At 35.4% G+C, this 19,287-nt stretch overlaps 2 pseudogenes; both read left to right on the top strand.

The window, feature by feature from the left end:
• The first annotated feature begins 1,588 nt into the window (after positions 1-1,588).
• Positions 1,589-2,813, top strand: LOC118577888 (annotated as a pseudogene).
• Positions 2,814-3,243: 430 nt separating this feature from the next.
• Positions 3,244-10,773, top strand: LOC118577877 (annotated as a pseudogene).
• Positions 10,774-19,287: the final 8,514 nt, after the last annotated feature.

Genomic DNA, 19,287 nt, shown 5'->3' with positions numbered 1-19,287 from the left:
TAATCCTATTTTTTAAAGTTTATTTAGTTTGGCTAGATATCCAATGGATATTTTGAAAATTGAGGAGGTACCAGTTGGCATAGATAGACTATGATAAGGAGGCTGGAGGAACACAATCATGAACATGGTGACAAGTCAAAAGATGGCCATGCATTAAAAGGATATTGCCTCATAATTTGTGTCTCAGGGTAAAATTTCATATTGTTTATATTTGTCAAATCATATATATGCCTAAAAAGCTTGAATTTAAGTTAAAAATTACTCACATGATGCTTTTTCAAAAATATGGTTAAAATATTTGTGTTGAGTTTCTTTTGATATTTTGTTTTTCTTCCTTTTGATATTTTGTTTTTTCTTCCATGATACTGTATATATTATTATTACTTCACTAACAGTATCATTTGTTTAATGAGAGTATATTTATGATCTATTGTGTCCTAGCAATGAGGCAGAATTCTTTAAACATATCAACCTAATACATTTTCTAACATCCTGGAACATCCTGGCAAAAGACAGTTTCCATTATTATTTGAAACTGAGACACAGAAAAATGACTACTTCCCAATGTTTCCTGATATGTAGGTGGATAAATCAGGAATAAAGTGCACACAGGTCAGTGCTAGGGACTATGTCTTGTACAATCACAGAATGCTATCTCTAAGAGTGCTTGTATGATTTCAAAGCACTTTAAGGGGGTTGGGGATTTAGCTCAGCGGTAGAGCGCTTGCCTAGCAAGCACAAGGCCCTGGGTTCGATACTCAGCTCTGGCAAAAAAAAAAAAAAGACCATGTAGTTCAATGTACTTTAAAACATACTCACAAGAATTATGCAACCTAGGAAGTAGGAAATAATGATCATTTCTCAAATTAATTAATTAAGTTATTGGGATGTTCATGTTTATTGAAAGGGATAATTAAGAATGAGCATCTCACTTATTCTTTGTTGTTTCCCTCAAGGAGGTAAAGTAGGTGTAGGTTGCTCAGTGTAGTATTTGTTTGAATGGTAAATAAGTGTTAAGTTTTATACACTTTGAGGGAATGTCTTTTAAAGAGGACTGTTTTCTTTGAAGAGTCAAAGGATGAATACATTTCTTTATATCTCAAATGGATTTCAGCTGTATGTATGAATATCTCATATCTCACCACAGTATATCCAGAAAGGTAGTGATGCACACTATTCTCAGGCAATAATACAATAAGACAGGAAGATTAAACATATTAATATCCATTATTTTCTAGTCACATAGCACATGGTGCTTGGTTATTTTGTTTCTGACTCTGAAATGACAGACATGAAAGTCATGGAGATTTATTGTTGAAACAAACTTTCACCTCAAATTAGAATTTGTGAGTGGGAGACACTTGCGTGGTCAATTAGAATATCCAAGTGCTATTGGGAACTAACAGATACTATATACAAGGCTCTAGTGATTACATTGTAAGGAAATGGTAAGATTATAGCACTCTCATAATTACTGGGAATCCTCCAGTAGTAGTGAGATCATGTGGATAATGTCATTTGAATGACAGTTCTCTGGCACCAATATATTTACTTTCCTTTGTTTGGACAGGTGATACACAATTCTAAAATGTCATACATGGAGAATAGCACTAAGGTGAGTAAGTGTACAATTTTGGGATTGACTGGGAACTTGAGCATGATTGTATTGATCTGGCTGGACTCCCATCTCCACACTCCCATGTATCTTTTCCTCAGTAATCTCTTTCTGGCAGACTGTGTTTACTACTCAGCTGTTACTCCAAAGGTGATGGCTGAGCTTCTCACAAGGGATAAGGTTATCTCCTATGGGTGACATATTACACAAATGTTCTTTTTTGTGGCTTTTGCCAAATTTGACTGTTTCCTAATTGTAGCTGAAAGTTTTTCTGTGTCCCACCCAATCCACAGCCTCTGAGACCCAAGTAAACACACAAAGGCTTATATTAATTAAAACTGCTTAGCCATTAGCTCAGGCTTACTGATTAGCTCTTACACTTAAACTCAGCCCATTTCTGGTAATCTATATGTTGCCACGTGTTCTGTGGCTTTACCTGTGTGCCATTACATGTTGCTCCCTGGACGCAGCCAGTGTCTTTTGCACCAGCCTTCCTCTTCCTAGAATTCTCCTAGCCTGCTTATCCGACCTATACATCCTACCTGGCTACTGGCCAATCTGCATTTTATTAAAGCAGTGTACAAAAGCACTAACTTGCTGTCATGGCATTTGACAGACATGCTGCAGTTTGCAAGCCCTTACATTATACCACCACAATGACTGATAGTGTATATTCTCATATGGTGATTGGCTGCTATGCCTGGGGCTTGTATGAGTCAGCTATACATACTGGATTCACCTTTTCTCTCTCCTTCAGCCATTCTAACGTGGTCCATCACTTTTTCTGTGATATCCCTCCAAACCTGTCTCTTTCTTGCTCTGATAGATACATGAATGAGATTGTGTTCTTTATCTTATCCTCATTCAATGTCTTTTTTGCTCTGATAGTTATCTTGACCTCCTATGTATTCACATTCATTGTTATCCTAAGGATGTGTTTAGCAGAAGGACAGAAGTAAGCCTTCTCTACTTGTAATCCCACCTCACTGCTGTGACCATATACTATGGAACCTTAATCTTCATGTACCTACAGCTCAGTTCTAGTCATTCCATGGACAATGACCAAATAGCATCTGTGTTCTACACCATAGTAGTTCCCATGTTGAACCCAATTGTCTATAGCTTAGTTCATAATGCTTTCAGGAAAGTTGTTGAGGAAATGAAGACTTTACTCAGTTCCCAATTTTTCAAATTTTAGATCATACATTTTATTGAAGAAGAGGCAGAGATTCATAGCCAATCACCAGGCAGAGCTCCAGGAGTCCAGTCAAAGAGAAAGGATTATATGAGCAAGGTACATCAAGATCATGATGGGGAAACCTACAGAGACAACCAAACCAAACTAGTGGGAACGCATGAATTGTGGACCAATGAGAATGGAGCCTCCATGGGTCTGGACTAGGCCCTCTACACAGGCAAAGCAGTTGTTTAGATTGATATGTTTAAGGGGCCTTTGGCAGTAGAATAAGGAAACATCCCTGGTTCTTGAGTGGGCCTTTTGGAGACCAGTACCTATGGTGGGACACGTTACACAGCCTTGATTTAGGGAAGAGCTTGGACACACCTCAACTGAATGTACCAGGATCTGCTGACTCCCCATGGGAGTATTTGCATTGGAGGAGGTGAGAATGATAGGGGGTACTGAGGTAAGATTCTGGGTGGCAGGAGGAGGGAGGAGAGGGGCATCTGTGGTTGGTATGTAAAATGAACAGAAAATTTCTTAATAAGAAAAACAGGTAAACTAAACCACTGGGATGCTATTTAATTTTAGAGCATTTGCCTATCTTAACATATATATGCAAGGCCCTAGGCTCAGCCCCTAATCCACAAAATAAGACAAAAATAAAATTAATCTAAATTTAAAAAAGAAAATAGTTGAATGACGTTTTTGAAAAAATATTGATTCAAATTTAAACCTATCATGTAAATATTATTTTTGCTTTCTCTAATTTTGCTAAAAGATTGCCTCCTTTTGTTGATGAGCATTTTTATTTAAGAGCAAGGACTGTACTGACCCTTGGTAGTGATTATTTGGTGCTTGTTAACAACAGAAAGTTACAGAGCTGAATTACTGGAAGTCTGACAGTGTATATGTGTCTTGCTACTTCCTTCCCTCCCTGTCCAGAAGGACTGACACTTCACCAAACACCTTTGAACTTGCTTTTCCACTGACACTCAGACAAACTCAGCCCTAAATTTCTCTTCCTAAGTTTTTTTAATCATCTTTTTTAGACATGGTCTTCTGTAGTCCAGATTAGCCTCAAATTCACCATATAACCAACATTAATCTCAAATTCCTGATCCTCCTACCTCTGCCTATCTCCAACGCTGATTGTAGGTGGGAGCCACCAAGCCTGGTTTTATGTGATGCTGGAGCTAGAACCCAGAGCTTTCTGTATGTTAAAAATGCCCTTCACCAGTTGCACCACATCCTCATAACTGTCTTTTTAAAGACAGAAAAGTCTTACAGAATGTGTATGTTGTTTTCATTAGGATGCTGAGCATATATAAGCAACACCTGCACACCCAGTTTATTCTTTTGCTGCACTGTTCTCAGAAGCCAATCTATAGACTCAGTCTAGGTATCCTACAACAGATGGATGGGCGAAGAAAACATCACAATATGCACAGCAGACTTCTAGTCAGCCCCAAATAAGAAAGATGTTATGACATTATAAGTAGAAAGCATGGCACTATAAATGAGCAGGTTAAGAGAAATAAGGCAAATTCAGAAAGAATTATCACATGCCTTCTTTGATTTGGTTAAGTTAGTATAAAATCAATAACAAAAATAATTGAAGTAGTAGGTTATTTACTAAGAAGGTTATTTGGTGAGGCAAGGACTAGCACAGGGGGACTTGTGGGTGTAAGAAAAGTGGACACAACTAGAGCAAAATACATTCTTGAATGGAAATGTCATAGTAATATCCAGTATACTAAGTATTATTTAAATCAATTAAAGAAGTATAGAAGAAGTAAATTATAATATATGGGGAAATCTTTTTCTTTAGCAATTTTCATTAATGTCTACTAATTATACATAATGCTGGATATAATTACAACATTTCTGTATATGCTTTAAATGTATTTTCATCCTATTTACTTCTACTATTTTTTATTATTAGCTACTTTATGCATTGTTTATATATAATGTTCCAGCTTTAATTTTTATGCATTTTTACCTCCTAAATATCACATATGAGAGAAATACACTGGTGAGAATGGTTTATTTCACTTACACAATTGATTATTTTAAGTTAGAAATGATGTGAATTACTCTTGCTTAAAGGTTGAAAAATACACTATCTATCTATCTATCTATCTATCTTATCATCTATACATCCATCATCTATCTACTTATCATTAGTCATCATCATCTATCACATTTTATTAATTTATTAACCTATACTTCATCCAATTACAAAACTCAGTTGTTTTGAACAAACACCAATAAACATGGTTCTGAAAATATTTTTATGGCATGCTGGCTTTGTTGTGGAGAAATTTAAACCCAGCAGTAGTGTATCAAGATCATGAGATAGTTCTACACTCAATGTTACTTAGAAAAATCTCCATATTGAGTTCTATAGTGGATATACTAATTTATATTACCACTATCAGTGTGAAAGGATTCTTATTTTCAATTTGATTTTCTTCTTAGGTCAACAACATAAAGTTAATAAGAAGTAATAAAGAGGAAAATATTTTGAACTGAATAAAAGTAGACTCATGGTATACTATTTTTTTTCCTAGAGAGACATGAATGAACATCTTTTCATCCAAGAGAGGGCACCATAGTCCAATTGTCATTAGTGAGGCTTCATCCAGCAACTGATGGTATCAGATGCAAAGACCCACAGCCAAACATTAGATGGAGCTTAGGAAATCTTGTAGAAGAGAGGAAGAACTTTAGGAGCCAGTGCAGTCAAGGATACCACAACCACCAGAAAACCACCATTAAGGTCCTTGTTCCTGTATTCTGGTTCATGGTGAATGACTGGCTTATAGAGCTGGAAAGATGCATATCTATCACTAATAGAAGCAAACATGGGATGTTATGACTTTTAGCTTTGTTTTTTTAGGACTCCTAAAAGTGGGGATGGGTGTGTCTCTGACCCCTTTGCTTGCTCTTGGAACTCTTTTCATTCTATTGGGTTTCCTTGTCCAGCTTTGATATTAGGGGATTTGCCTTGTTTTATAGTATCTTGTTCAATCCTGTCTGGTTGTTGTCTTTTGGAGGCCTGCTCTTTTGTGAAGGGAAATAGAGGGGGAGTGTATCTGGGGGAAAGGGATGGTCAGGGAGAGCTGAAAGGTGTATAGTGAGAGGCAACTGTGGTTTGGATATATTGTATGATAGAAGAATATATTTTATTTAAAAAAGAAAAGAGGATGAAAATAATAAGAATAGGTATATAGAGATTTAAAGGTTCTTTAGGCAGATCTCTGTTATTTTAAGTGTATTTTTAAAGTTTTAAAATGTATTATTTTATTATTCTTTCCAGATAGTTAAATTATCAGGAATGTTCAAGAAAATAAAAAACAACTGATATTTCCTTAACCATAATGATGGTAGACAGCATAAATTCTTAGCATTACAACACAATAATTTAATTTAAATACTTATTTATTGCTGTAAGAAGTGAAATGTTCTAATAATATCACGGATAGGTCTCTTTAGTCTACTGTTAAAATTGATACCTTCGAAATTCTAATAATTACTTTTCTCTTTTTATCAGATACAGATGATTGTGTGAATCCAGAGGATCAGGAGACCAAGTTAGAGACAAATCACTGCCTGAAAAAGTTGTGACATGTCTTGCTTATATCTATACCATGAGGATGGTTCTAGCCTACATTATCCTCATCTTCTGTACAGTTTAGAATTCGTTCTTGGTATTTTTGTGAAGAACAAAGAGACTCAAATTGTGAAGGTTAATAAAATGACTTGTAACCACATTCTGCTCAACTATGTCACATTTTATTTTTTCTCCTCCTTCTTTATGCTGGACATCTCAACATATTCACCTCTATCCTACAGGATATTTCATTTGGAATTATGTATCTTCTGATTCTTTCCACTGTATTGGCCAAACCATCCCTGTGCTTCTAGCTTTCGAGATCACTGCCTCAGAAAAGATGAGAAGTGTACAAATGTCAGGAGAACCTATATTCATCATTCTAAACTGTATGGTGGTGCAACTTACTATGTCTGGAATCTGTTAGGAACATCTTTTGTTGACACAGATGTACATTCTCAGTGTGTCCACATCATCATTCTGTGAAACAAGGTCTCAATCACTTCCTCTTACTGTGTCCTGGATACCTGGGCTCTCTGGCCTTAAGACATTTCACAGTGGCTTTCTTTGCTGGAAAACCACTAGACACCTTCAATGAAAATAAATTTCTGACCCTCAGCCTGCTGGTGTTCTTCAGTGTTTACAGCACCAAGGGAAACATCATGGTCATTGTATTTTTCTTGCTTACATCTGGAGAATGTCTGCTCAAATACATATTTTTTCCCAAAATGAAATATTATTTTACTAAGCCCCAATAAAAAATGATTTCAAAAAAAGGAGCAGCAATGTGTCTTTATGTCCCCATGGCCATAACAAGGGCCTTATCCTGCTAAAGGATGTCCAGGTATGCTGTCATTAGCCATAACAACCTCAGATCTGCACTTATAGGTTGCATCTATTGCTTCATTCTGAGTCCAGGCATCTATTGCCCTTAAAATACTGAACAGTTTAATCCATCATGTCCCCACTGTAGTCCTGATTGTCTGGAGCCTGAAAATAGTCCACAAAGTTTTCTTTTGGTTTAAATGTCTATGAAACACCTGTCTTTCTAAGGCTCCAGTTGCATTAACAGCCCAACAAGATCCATACTGGTCCTTGTGGTGATATATTGTGCCCCCCAATATATTGTGTACCCCAATAAAATGTATCTGGGGTCAGAGAACAGAACAGCCACTAGATTAGACATAGAGGTCAGACAGTAGTGGCACATACCTTTAATCCCAGGATTGGAGATCTCAAGTCTTGCTTGGGAAAGACACATGCCTTTAATCCCAGACAGTGATAGCAGGAAGTAGAAAGGTATATAAGGCATGAGGACCAGGAACTAGGCTTTTTTAAACTTTTAGGCTTTTGAGCAGTTGCACTGAGATCCATTTGCATGAGGACTGAGAGGCTGAAGATTTGTAGAAACAGGATTGGCTGAGGAGTTGGTGAGGTGAGGTTGGATATGGCTTGTTCTGTTTCTCTGATCATTCAGTATACACCCCAATATTTGGCGTTTTTTTTTTTTTTTATTAATAAGACCATTTAAAAATTCCTGGTACAGGTCCAGATTCTTCACAGGATGAAGATGTCCTTTGGTTTTCCAGCTTATTGAACTTCCTAAAACATCTTTATCTGTTCATGCTTTTGGTTCTAATAAACATCAATAGTTCTCCCTACTAAGATTTCTGTTTTTGAGAATATAGATTACATTCTGTTTTGTATGATAATTCTTTTCTGAGAAAATTGACTTTGTATGTTCTTGCTTACAGTAATCAGCAAACAGGTGAAATGTTTTATAGTTCATGCTATGAAACAAGATAAAAAGTAGGAGATAAATGTCTAGGACCACAGATTTATAGCTGTGAAAAGATTAAGAAAACTATAGAGAGATAGGTGATATATACATAGATATAAACGATTTATAGAATATTGTTACATGAATTGATGATAGATAATAGATAGAAGATAGATAGGAAGAGAGATAAGTATAGAGATTGTAGATAGACAATAGAGAGTTAGAGGTAGATAACCGTATGGATACATGTTTATGCAGTATGCAACAATACTTGTTTGTCTTAAAGAAAAGTTCAGTTACCAGTATAAAGTGGCAGAGTATCTGCTGGCATCTCCTGATCTTTGTGGGAATCATGCATATACGTAGTACACCCACATACGGCAGACAAACACTCACTTGCATAAAAATAAAATCTAAAATAATTTTTAAAGTATACCTTTATTTTATCAAATATTTTCTTACTATGATTTCATATCTATTAGTAAATTACAGATTATACAGCAATAATGAGGGCTAGTTTTAGTGTACTGATTCCTGATTAAGGAAAGAGTTTAGGTAATTTAATGTAGACTATGAAATGGTATAACATAATTTTAAATGTCACTCATGAGAAGAAATAAAGAAAATTCTGTAACTTCATGTATGCATGAAAAATTTATTTCATAACATCATAAACTGTATTATGAAAATATTTATTTCTATGACAATGAGAGTGTGGTGGTACAAGATTTTGTTTGGTGGATAGGGTAAGCAATTTGTTAGGACCACTGAAATGCATCCTAGTCTGGATGGACATAAATCACAAAAGTTTAGTGTATCATGTCTCTGAAGGGAAGAAATTTGAGATCAAAGTGTTGAAAATATTGCTATTTTCAGGACTGTCTCTTTGGCACACAATTCTATCTCCATACTCATCCCTCTGTGACTATCTTCGTTTGAGTAGCCCCTTCTCTTAAGACAACAATTAACCACATTTGGTTAAAGTCCAAAAATTGACCTCATTTCATCTTTTTTTCTTAAGCATTATCCCTTTTTTCTGGTTTTTGTTTTCCAATACTTTTTTAATTTCACAGTGATGAGTTTAATTTAGATACTTTCACGTTTATGCAATGTATTTTGACCATAGTCCATTCCTATTGCTCTCCATTCTCCTCCTCTCCACCATTTCCTTCCCCATCCCAACGAGTCCCACTTCGACTTCCATATCTTTATTACTTTTTGCAGTAACCCAATGCTTTTCATTTGTGTTGCTTAGTGAAACTTCATTGAAGGTTGGTCTTGATTATATATTAAATATCTCTTTAAATGATCTATCTCAAAACATTCACACTTTGTGACACTGTGGACTTGATCACTTATATTTGTTATTAATCATAGTGTAGACCTTAAAATATGCATTTATTCAAATGTATTACATGAATTAGATGTTGTACCATATGTGTGTGTGTGTGTGTAAATGTACTTCTTCCTTTCATGATACACAATCATATCATACGTACTTATATATACATGTGCATGCCAAATACCAGACAGCAATGAAATGGAAAATATGAAGGCCTTGGGATGTTTTCCATTCTGGTTAGCAGAATACATTATTCTAGTCCTTGCTCCAAGACTCAAGAATGCCAACATTTCTTGTTATCACATTTAAGGAAGTAAACAATTTGGAGAAGTAAATGAAGGGAACTACAGTATATAATTAACCAAGAATGTTTTTCCTGTGACTCCAAATTCTTAAATCAATTATTCAGAAATACTGTGCATATGGACCAAATATTTCAGAGAAAATGTCATTTGGTGCAATATTGTTATTTTTCTATCTGACTTGCCAGGGCTGAATTTAATTAATCCCAAAAGGAATTTGGTTGAAAAAACTGAGCCCACAGTTTCATGAAGAAAACTGACTTTGGAAGCCCAGACTCATCAATAGCAAGATCAATGGCAATTTGTCTATAGCATTTGCAGCCACAACACATTGGCCAGGGTGAAATCCCATCTGCTACCATCCAAAATATGTTAGATGAAAATAACCATCTTAAAAAGATAACCATCTTATTTGTATATAATAACTTATGAAAATAAATGACAATAGGGGCTGGCTCAATATCAGTATGTCATAAACAAACTTAAAACACCTTGCTACAATAACAGATCCTAATCAAAATATACAATATCTCTTACCAGCACCACCTACACAGAATATGCCTATGGGTCCTAGAGAGATGCATCAATGTGGCCCTTTACCCTTTTACTGCTCCCACAACATGCCTTCAGATGGAATGTGGGGTGATGGTCCTCCTGAATTACACATGCGGAACCAGAAGCCTAGGCCTAGCTGTATGGTAATGCAGAGACCTAGACCCAATCAGTTCAGCATAACAAACATTTCCATGAATGCCTTCAGGTATCCACAGTTCCACTGAAGGTTACAATCATTCTGTGCCATTTCCTAGAGCATGCCTATGCAGAACCAGATGATGATGAGTCAATGGTAACCAATGGGAAAATATTGTCCCAGACCATACATGAATATGCAAACAAATCATGGTCTTACTATACACCAGTTGCCTCTTCAGCCATAAAATATGCTACCCGGAATGGGCAGTATTATAAAGCACAGCAGAACTCCATGAAGATAATGGGTCAAGTTAACTCCATGGAGCAGAGATAGATGCTTCCTTATAGATAGACTACTACAACAGGGCCCATCACAGCAGAGAGACTATTATGGGGATTAGAAAAAATCTAGGTAGGAAAGGACTTCTGAAGGTATCAACCAGCAAAGCTACCTTGATAGAAATTCACATTATGGCCAATAGCAAGATGCTTATCAAGGCACCACTTGTGCAGTAAGTGTACTAGCTCCAGTAACAACATTCTGCTGCAGAGCTACCCATGTAACTAGCATGACCACTGTCCTCCTACAGTTACCCTAATTCTCTCCAGGCTCAAGGTCAGCAGTACAGGGGCTATAGGCATGTACAACAAGGACCATCACAGGCACCTGAACTGACGCCATATATAAGGAGAATATGGAAATTCCCAGCAGTGAAAAATGTCCTTACATTCCAGTAGGAAGTATCTGTTAGCCGCCACATTGTTATAGCCTCTGAACTGTGGATACCTGCAAATGAGGATACCATTCTATTCTGTCTGATTGGAGAAAATATTTGGATGAATGGATGCTTTATTAGACAGTAGCATTTGTTCTTTAGTTTGAAAAGGCATTAATACCTACAAAACACACTTAATTTCACGTTTCTACTCTAGATGGCAACATTGGACAGAAAATGAATTGACATAAGTAGTTTTCAGCCATTTCAGAACTGTATCCCAAATGGACTGTCACAGGCTGAAAGACTGGAACAGCTTTGTGTGTCCATGAAGTTTCAGGTGATTCCATACTCTTTTTTACAGATTATTTTGTAAGAGTAAAAGAGAAAAGTACACTTTTTCCAGTAGCCATATTTTGTGTATCATGTTTATTTCATGTGATGAATATGCAAGACAGTACACTACATACCAGGCAGAATCAGAAATCCTGTTAATATGAAGTGTGGTAGATGCTTGGTTACTGTGGAGATTGGTGAAATTATAGATGAGGGAGAAGACAAAAGCACAACACATATCCACTGTTAGGTTCTTAGGAAATTCACATCCATTTCCTCTGCCAGATTATCAAGGGCAGTGTGACACAGATTTTGAGTACAAAGTTCCATTTTTGTGTATTAAAACCTTTTAGTAAATATGACTCATGATACTGTTTGCAAATGCAAGGTAATACTTTTGTTGCATCCACGATTTTTTTTCCCCTTTCATTTATTGCCATCTTAAGAAAGAATTTCCACTTCAATTACAGGAACCTGCCATCAAAATTCATGGATGCAAAAGCACTATCAGCTCAGATGAGAAAAAGTTCATTAAAACTATATAAATATATATACACACGTGAGTATAAGCATTTCAGATTTTTTTCTTCAGATGAATAGTTAATAGTATGATTAATTATGACTTTGTCAGACCATCCTTATTTTACCCTCCTTCTTCTTTCTGTGTTTTCTTCTCTAAAGGCTCATTAAGTAGCCTCATTTCCCATGTACCCTCTTTCCACCTTCTTCTGTCTTTACCTGCCTTTCCTACTCTAAATAGCCCTTCATTTCCCATTTTTCTGATCACATCACTTACACTTCCTTATTTCCTTCTCTATTGTTTCCCAAACCTCCTATCCTGGCAATGGTCCCATTTTACTTTCCTGTTTTCAGTACTTCCTGTAGACTAAGTACTCAGATCTGAAGATTTGGAGAAAGGAACTGTTAGTAAAAGAGAATATGAGATTTGTCTTTATGGGTCTTTGTTATTCATTATTATTTTTCTTTAATTAATTAATTAATTATTTATTTATTTTTATTTACTATATTTGTGTTTTAACTCTACCCATCAGCCATGGGTTCCCTTGTCCTCTCCCCTCCTGCCCCCCCCCCAACTTTCCCCAGCCCCTCCACTCCATTCCCATCTCCTCCAGGGCAAAGAATCCCCTGGGGAATGATTTTTCTTAGTTTCACAGATTTACTTATTTTTAACTGTTGCTGAATAGTATTCCATAGTTTACATGTACCACATTTCCTCTATCCATTATCTATTGAAAGACATTTAAATTGTTTCCATATCTGAGCAATTATGATTACGACAATAGTAAACATGGCTGAACAAGTATTTTTTGGAGTAGGATATGGAATCCTTTGAGATTGTGCCAGTACATTATATAGCTGGGTCAGATTTAATTCAGCTTTTTGAGGATTCTCCACATTGATTTCTGTAGTAGCTGCATGAGTTTGAAATCCCACCAACAATAAAAAAGACTCTTCTCCTTTATCTCTTTCAGCATTCATTGTGAGTTATTTTGCTTATCTTTGACATTCTGACTGGAGTAAGGTGATATCTCAAAGTTGTTTTGATATGCATTTGTGTGATTTCTAGAGATGGTGAACAATTCATTGAAAGACTTATTAGCCATTTTTTTAGCCAGTTTTCTTCTTTGAAAACTCTATTTGCAACTGTGATTGTTTGAATAAGAATGGACCCCAAAGACTCTTTTATTTGAATGCTTAGGTAATGACATTAGAAGGTGTGGCCTTACTAGAGTAGGTATGGGTTTGATGGAGGAAGCATATCACTGGGTGTGGGCTTTGAGATTTTGGATGCTCAACTCAGGCCCAGTATCTTTGTCCTCTTGCTGCCTGAAAATCCTGATGTAGAATTTTCAGCTACCTCTACAAAACCATATCTACCTGTGTGTTGCCATGCTTCTAGCCATGATGACAATAGACTAATTGAACACCAACTTTTTTCCTTTAATTTTTTTTCTTTATAAGAGTAACCATGCCATGGTGTCTCTTCACAGTCATAGAAACCCTAAGACAAAGACTTAGGTCTATTTTTCAAATGAGTTTTATTTTTAAACCCATTGGTTTGTGAGTTCTTTGTATATTCTGAATATTAATCCTTTGTCATGTGTATAGTTAGCAAAGATTCTCTCACATCCTATGAGTTTCTCCAAAGTCCAGCTTCAGCAGGTCAGAGAAAATAGAGAAGAGATGTGGAGTTGACAGTACTAAACACACAAACAGGAGACTTATCTGCAAAATTTCAATCTCTTTTTAGTTATTTTTTTCTTCTGTCTCTTTATTTTTCTTTTATCCCTTTTATACCACCTAATAGAAAAATTTCTATGCAAGAAAGAAATCATCTTACAACTACAAATTACATATTTTCCAGAAACTAATTAAAACCTGTACACAGAAAGAAATCACATTATGATCACAAATGATATGTTTTTAACAGAAACTCACATGTAGTTAAACATTTTTCTTTTTATTAATTTTTCCACCATAACATCTTCACCCAAAGCAATGTTTTTTTTTTAGTTGTTTAACCATGTTTTAAGCAAGCCAAGTTCATTTCAGCCAGCTCCTTTGTACTGGTGGGCAGCTGTTTGTGGCTATGATGTAGCAGATTCCTATCCTATTTCTATTCTACAAAAACTTAAGCAAGTGGTCTAGCTAACGTTCTATATTGTTTTCTTTACACATAATAGGTATTTTAATTTCTTTTCATAACTTTGTTGTTTCAAGGTGCATACCAAAACCTTTGATCAATTTTGTAAGCTACATGACTAAGGAATTCAGCTCTAACCTTGGGTGTAGGGATTTAATTGCTTTCTTTGATCATCATCCTGCTATTCCACAGCCAGAGTGCATGGGTCTATAATACATATAACTACTTTTTTTTTTTCATTTTCCATCCTCGGTAAGTCTCAAATATAGCAAAAGAGAAAGTAACTTCTAGCTTTATTTTTTATCTTTCTTATATCTCTTATTGGAGTAGTTGACAGAATTACCTAAACCATTTTCCTAATCATCTTTACTAACTGTCCTACCCATCTGCATCTTTAAATCACTGATCCAACTAAGTGCCATTACTCTGTATAAATTATCTTCATTATGTTCTGCAAGTAAATTGCACAGTGAGGAGTGGTATTTTACCATGTAACAATCACAGTATACTAGCTACAGTGGGAATCTTTCACATAGTAACCATACCATGCCAAATACAGTAATCACATAATACCAGCAAACACAGCAGAAGCTAGAGGCAAACACCCTGAGTAGAGAATACACATCACTTTGATTTGAATAAGTTTTTAGACAAAAGATTTAATATATTTTTCTTAACGTTACAATGAACTAACAAACTAGTATGAAATCATTAAGTAGTTTAAAAATTCCCATAGGTTTGAAAATCATGAGACACTGCAGGTTTTAGGGTGGATTCTTTGAACTTAGTAGAATAGCAGAGCATATGCAAAGGGAATCTATTGCATAGAGTGTAGGTAGGGAGAAGACAATGATCAAATCAATCCATCTATAAAAAGACACAGACTAACAGAATGGATATGAAAACAGGACCCATCTTTCTGCTGCATACAAGAAACATACCTCAAATTCAAAGATAGATACCTCCTAAGAATAAAAGGCTGGGAAAAGACTATCCAATCAAATGGTCTTAAGAAGCAAGCTGGTGTAGCCATCCTAATATCAAGTAAAATCGACTTCAAACTAAGGTCAATCAAAAGAGATGATGAAGGACATTACATACTCATCGCAAGAAAGATCCACCAAGATGAAGTATCAATTCTGAATATTTATGCCACAAACACAAGGACACCCACATATGTAAAAGAAACATTACTAAAGCTTAAATCAAATATAAAACCCCACACATTAATAGTAGGAGACTTGAACAACCCACTTTCAACTCTGGACAGATCTTACAAATTGAAACTTAACAGAAAAATAATGTACTTAACTGATGTTATGACTCAAATGGACTTAGTCCATGTCTACAGAACATTCCACCTGAACAAAAAAGAATATACCTTCTCAGGACCCCATGGAAACTTTTCTAAGAGTGACCACATACTTGGCCACAAAGCAAATCTCAATAGAAACAAAACAATTGGAATAACCACCTGGGTTCTATCATACCATCATGGTTTAAAGCTAGATTTCAACAACAGCAACAAAAAAAAAAAAAACTACAGAAACACTATAATCTCATGGAAACTGAATAAGGCTCAACTGAATCACCAATGGGTTAAGCAAGAAATAAAGAAAGAAATTAAAGACTTCCTAGAGATCAATGAAAATGAATACACCACATACCCAAACTTATGAGACACTATGAAAGCAGTGCTAAGAGGGAAATTCATAGCACTAAATGCCAAAATAAAGAAGCTGGAGAAATCCCACACTAGTGACTTGACAGTAGACCTGAAAGTTCTTGAACAGGAAGAAGCAAAGTCTCACAAGAGGAACAGATGCCAGGAAATTATCATTTTGAGAGCTGAAATCAATAAAATAGAAATAAAGAGAACAATACAAATTATTAATGAAACAAAGAGTAAGTTCTTTGAGAAGATCAACAATATAGACAAGCTCTTATCCAAACTAACCAAAAGATGGAAAGAGAGCATCCAAATGAACAAAATCAGAAATGAAAAGGGGGACATAACAAAAGACAATGAGGAAATCCAGAGAACCATCAGGTCATACTTCAAAAACATATACTCCTCAAAACTGGAAAGTCTAAAAGAATTGGATAATTTTCTGGATAGGTACCACATACCTAAGTTAAATCAAGACCAGATAAACCATCTAAATGGTGCAATAAACATTAAGGAAATAGAATCAGTCATTAAAAGTATCCCAAGGAAAAAAAGCCCATGATCAGATGGTTTCAGTGCAGAATTCTACCAGATCTTCAAAGAAGACTTAATACCAATACTCTTTAAATTGTTCCACACATTAAAGGCAGAAGGTATACTACAAATCTCCTTCTATGAGGAACAATTACCCTGATTCCTAAACCAAACAAAGATGCAACAAAGAAAGAGTACTACAGACCAATCTCCCTCATGAACATTGATGGAAAAATACTCAATAAAATACTGGCAAACAGATTCCAAGAACACATCAAAACAATTATCCACCATGATCAGGTAGGCTTCATCCCAGGGATACAAGTGTGGTTCAACATATGAAAGTCCATCAATGTAATACACCACATAAACAAACTCAAAGAAAAAAAAAACATGATCATCTCATTAGACACAGAAAGGGCATTTAACCAAATCCAACACCCCTTCATGATAAAGGTCATGGAGTGATCAGGAATACAGGAAACATACCTAAATGTAATAAAGGCAATCTACAGCAAGCCAACAGCCAACATCAAATTAAATGGAGAGAAACTAAAAGCAATACCACTAAAATCAGGAACAAGGCAAGGCTTTCCCCTATCCCTATACTTATTCAATCTAGTACTTGAAGTTCTAACCAGAGTTATAAGACAACATAAAGAGATTAAGTGCATACAAATTGGAAAGGAAGAAGTCAAGCTTTCCCTATTTGCAGATGACATGATAGTATACATGAGTGACCCCAAAAATACAACCAAGGAACTGATAGAGCTTATAAACACCTTCAGCAACATAGCAGGATACAAGACCAATTCAAAAAAATCAATAGCCCTCCTATATACAATAGACAAAAAGGCTGAGAAGGAAATCAGAGATACATCACCCTTTACAATAGCCACAAATGATATAAAATAACTTGAGGTTACTCTAACTAAGCATGTGAAGGACTTATATGACAAAAATTCTAATCTTTGGAAAAAGAAATTGAAGAAGATGTCAGAAAATGGAAAGATCTCCCATGCTCATGGATAGGCAGCATTAACATAGTAAAAATGGCAATCTTACCAAAAGCAATCTACAGATTCAATGCAATTGCCATCAAATTACCAACACAATTCTTCACAGATCTGGAAAGAATAATACTCAACTTCATATGGATAAACAAAAAACTCAGGAGAGCCAAAAGAATTCTGTACAATAAAACAACCTCTGGACGCATCACTTTCCGTGACCTCAAGCTCTACTATAGAGCTGTAGTAATAAAAACAGCTTGGTACTGGCATAAAAACTGACATGTGGATTAATTAACCCGCACACCTATGAACATATAAGTTTTGACAAAGAAGCCAAAAGTGTACAATGGAAAAAAGAAAGCATCTTCAACAAATGGTGCTGGCATAACTGGATGTCAATATGTAGAAGGTTACAAATAGATCCATATCTTTTACCATGCACAAAACTTAAGTCCAAGTGGATCGAAGACCTCAACATAAATCCAGTTACTCTGAACCTGATAGAAGAGAAAGTAGGAAGTAGTATTGAAAGCATTGGCACCAGAGATCACTTTCTAAATATAACACCAGTAGTACAGACACTGAGAGCAACAATCAATGGTACCTGTTGAAACTGAGAAGCTTTTGTAGAGCAAAGGACACGGTCAACAAGACAAAGCGACAGCCTACAGAATGTGGCTCATTGATTTTAATAAGGACTATTTGTGTGACCATGAGTTTGGAGCTATCTTTTGGAACCTGGTTGGCTCAGTAGTAAATGTTACAACTAAAGACAAGAGTGTTCATGTCACCCAGAATCTATCAATACTCAACAGTTCATAAGCAAATGGTAACACCCCCACCACCCTCAATGGACCTCTCCTCATTCTTTTTACTTATCGTTGATTGGACTGTTACTGTGTAAGCCAAGTGGAGGTAACTACAGTTGTTGGGAGGTAATTATTACAATAGTTATATCAGTACTAGAGAATGATGGTTGAAATTTTAAAGCTTAAAGGAAAAGACATTAAATAAGCAATATCATATGAACACCATGAACAGAGGAAAATGAAGAAATAAAACAACAACAAAAACAAAAAGTTATATAGTAGCCTATTAATGTAATGCCTCATATATGCTAATAAACAAAATGTGTTGTGCTTTTATTGATAGCCATATTGAATTGGAAGATATTGAGTCACAATGTAGTTTTGATTTGCATTTTCCAGATGGCTGAAAAGACTGTAAGTAACCAAAAACAATTCTACTCTTTTAATAGATTTTTTAAGGAATCATATGCAGTATCTCAGCAACAAGGCATAATGTTAGATAATAGATGTTTGGAAATTATTTATTCATAGTAACTGAACTTCTACCATGGATTAGTCACAATTTTCCTTCTCCATGGTTCTGATAACTGACATTTTCTTCATCAATGAACATGGTCATTTATTTTGAAAAGTTCAGATAAAACATCATACAGTATTTGTCTTTTTGAAAACAGCCAATTTAATTTAGCATATTGTTCTCAAAGTTTACCCATGTGATCATATAAAAAAGCAATTTCCTCATTTCTTATGGCTAAGTACTATTTCTACCACCTTTTATTAATCCATAAAAGTATTAATGATTACTTAGGTTGAATCTACAGATGAGTCATCATAAATATAGCAGAATTGTATCTGAGAATGTTTATATCTTTTGAGATCTTGATTTCATTATTTTTAGATATGTAGAAGATTGGCCAATCATGTGATAATTCTATTTCTAATTTTGAGAGACCTCACAACTGTGTTCTGTCATGGTCAGTTTTTATTTTCCTTCACACTGTGTAAAGGCTTTATTTT

Source organism: Onychomys torridus, chromosome 1, assembly GCF_903995425.1.
Source record: "Onychomys torridus chromosome 1, mOncTor1.1, whole genome shotgun sequence".
NCBI classification, from domain to species: Eukaryota; Metazoa; Chordata; class Mammalia; order Rodentia; family Cricetidae; genus Onychomys; species Onychomys torridus.
Note: the sequence above shows the minus strand (reverse complement) of the source record. Positions and strands in the feature narration are given on the sequence as shown.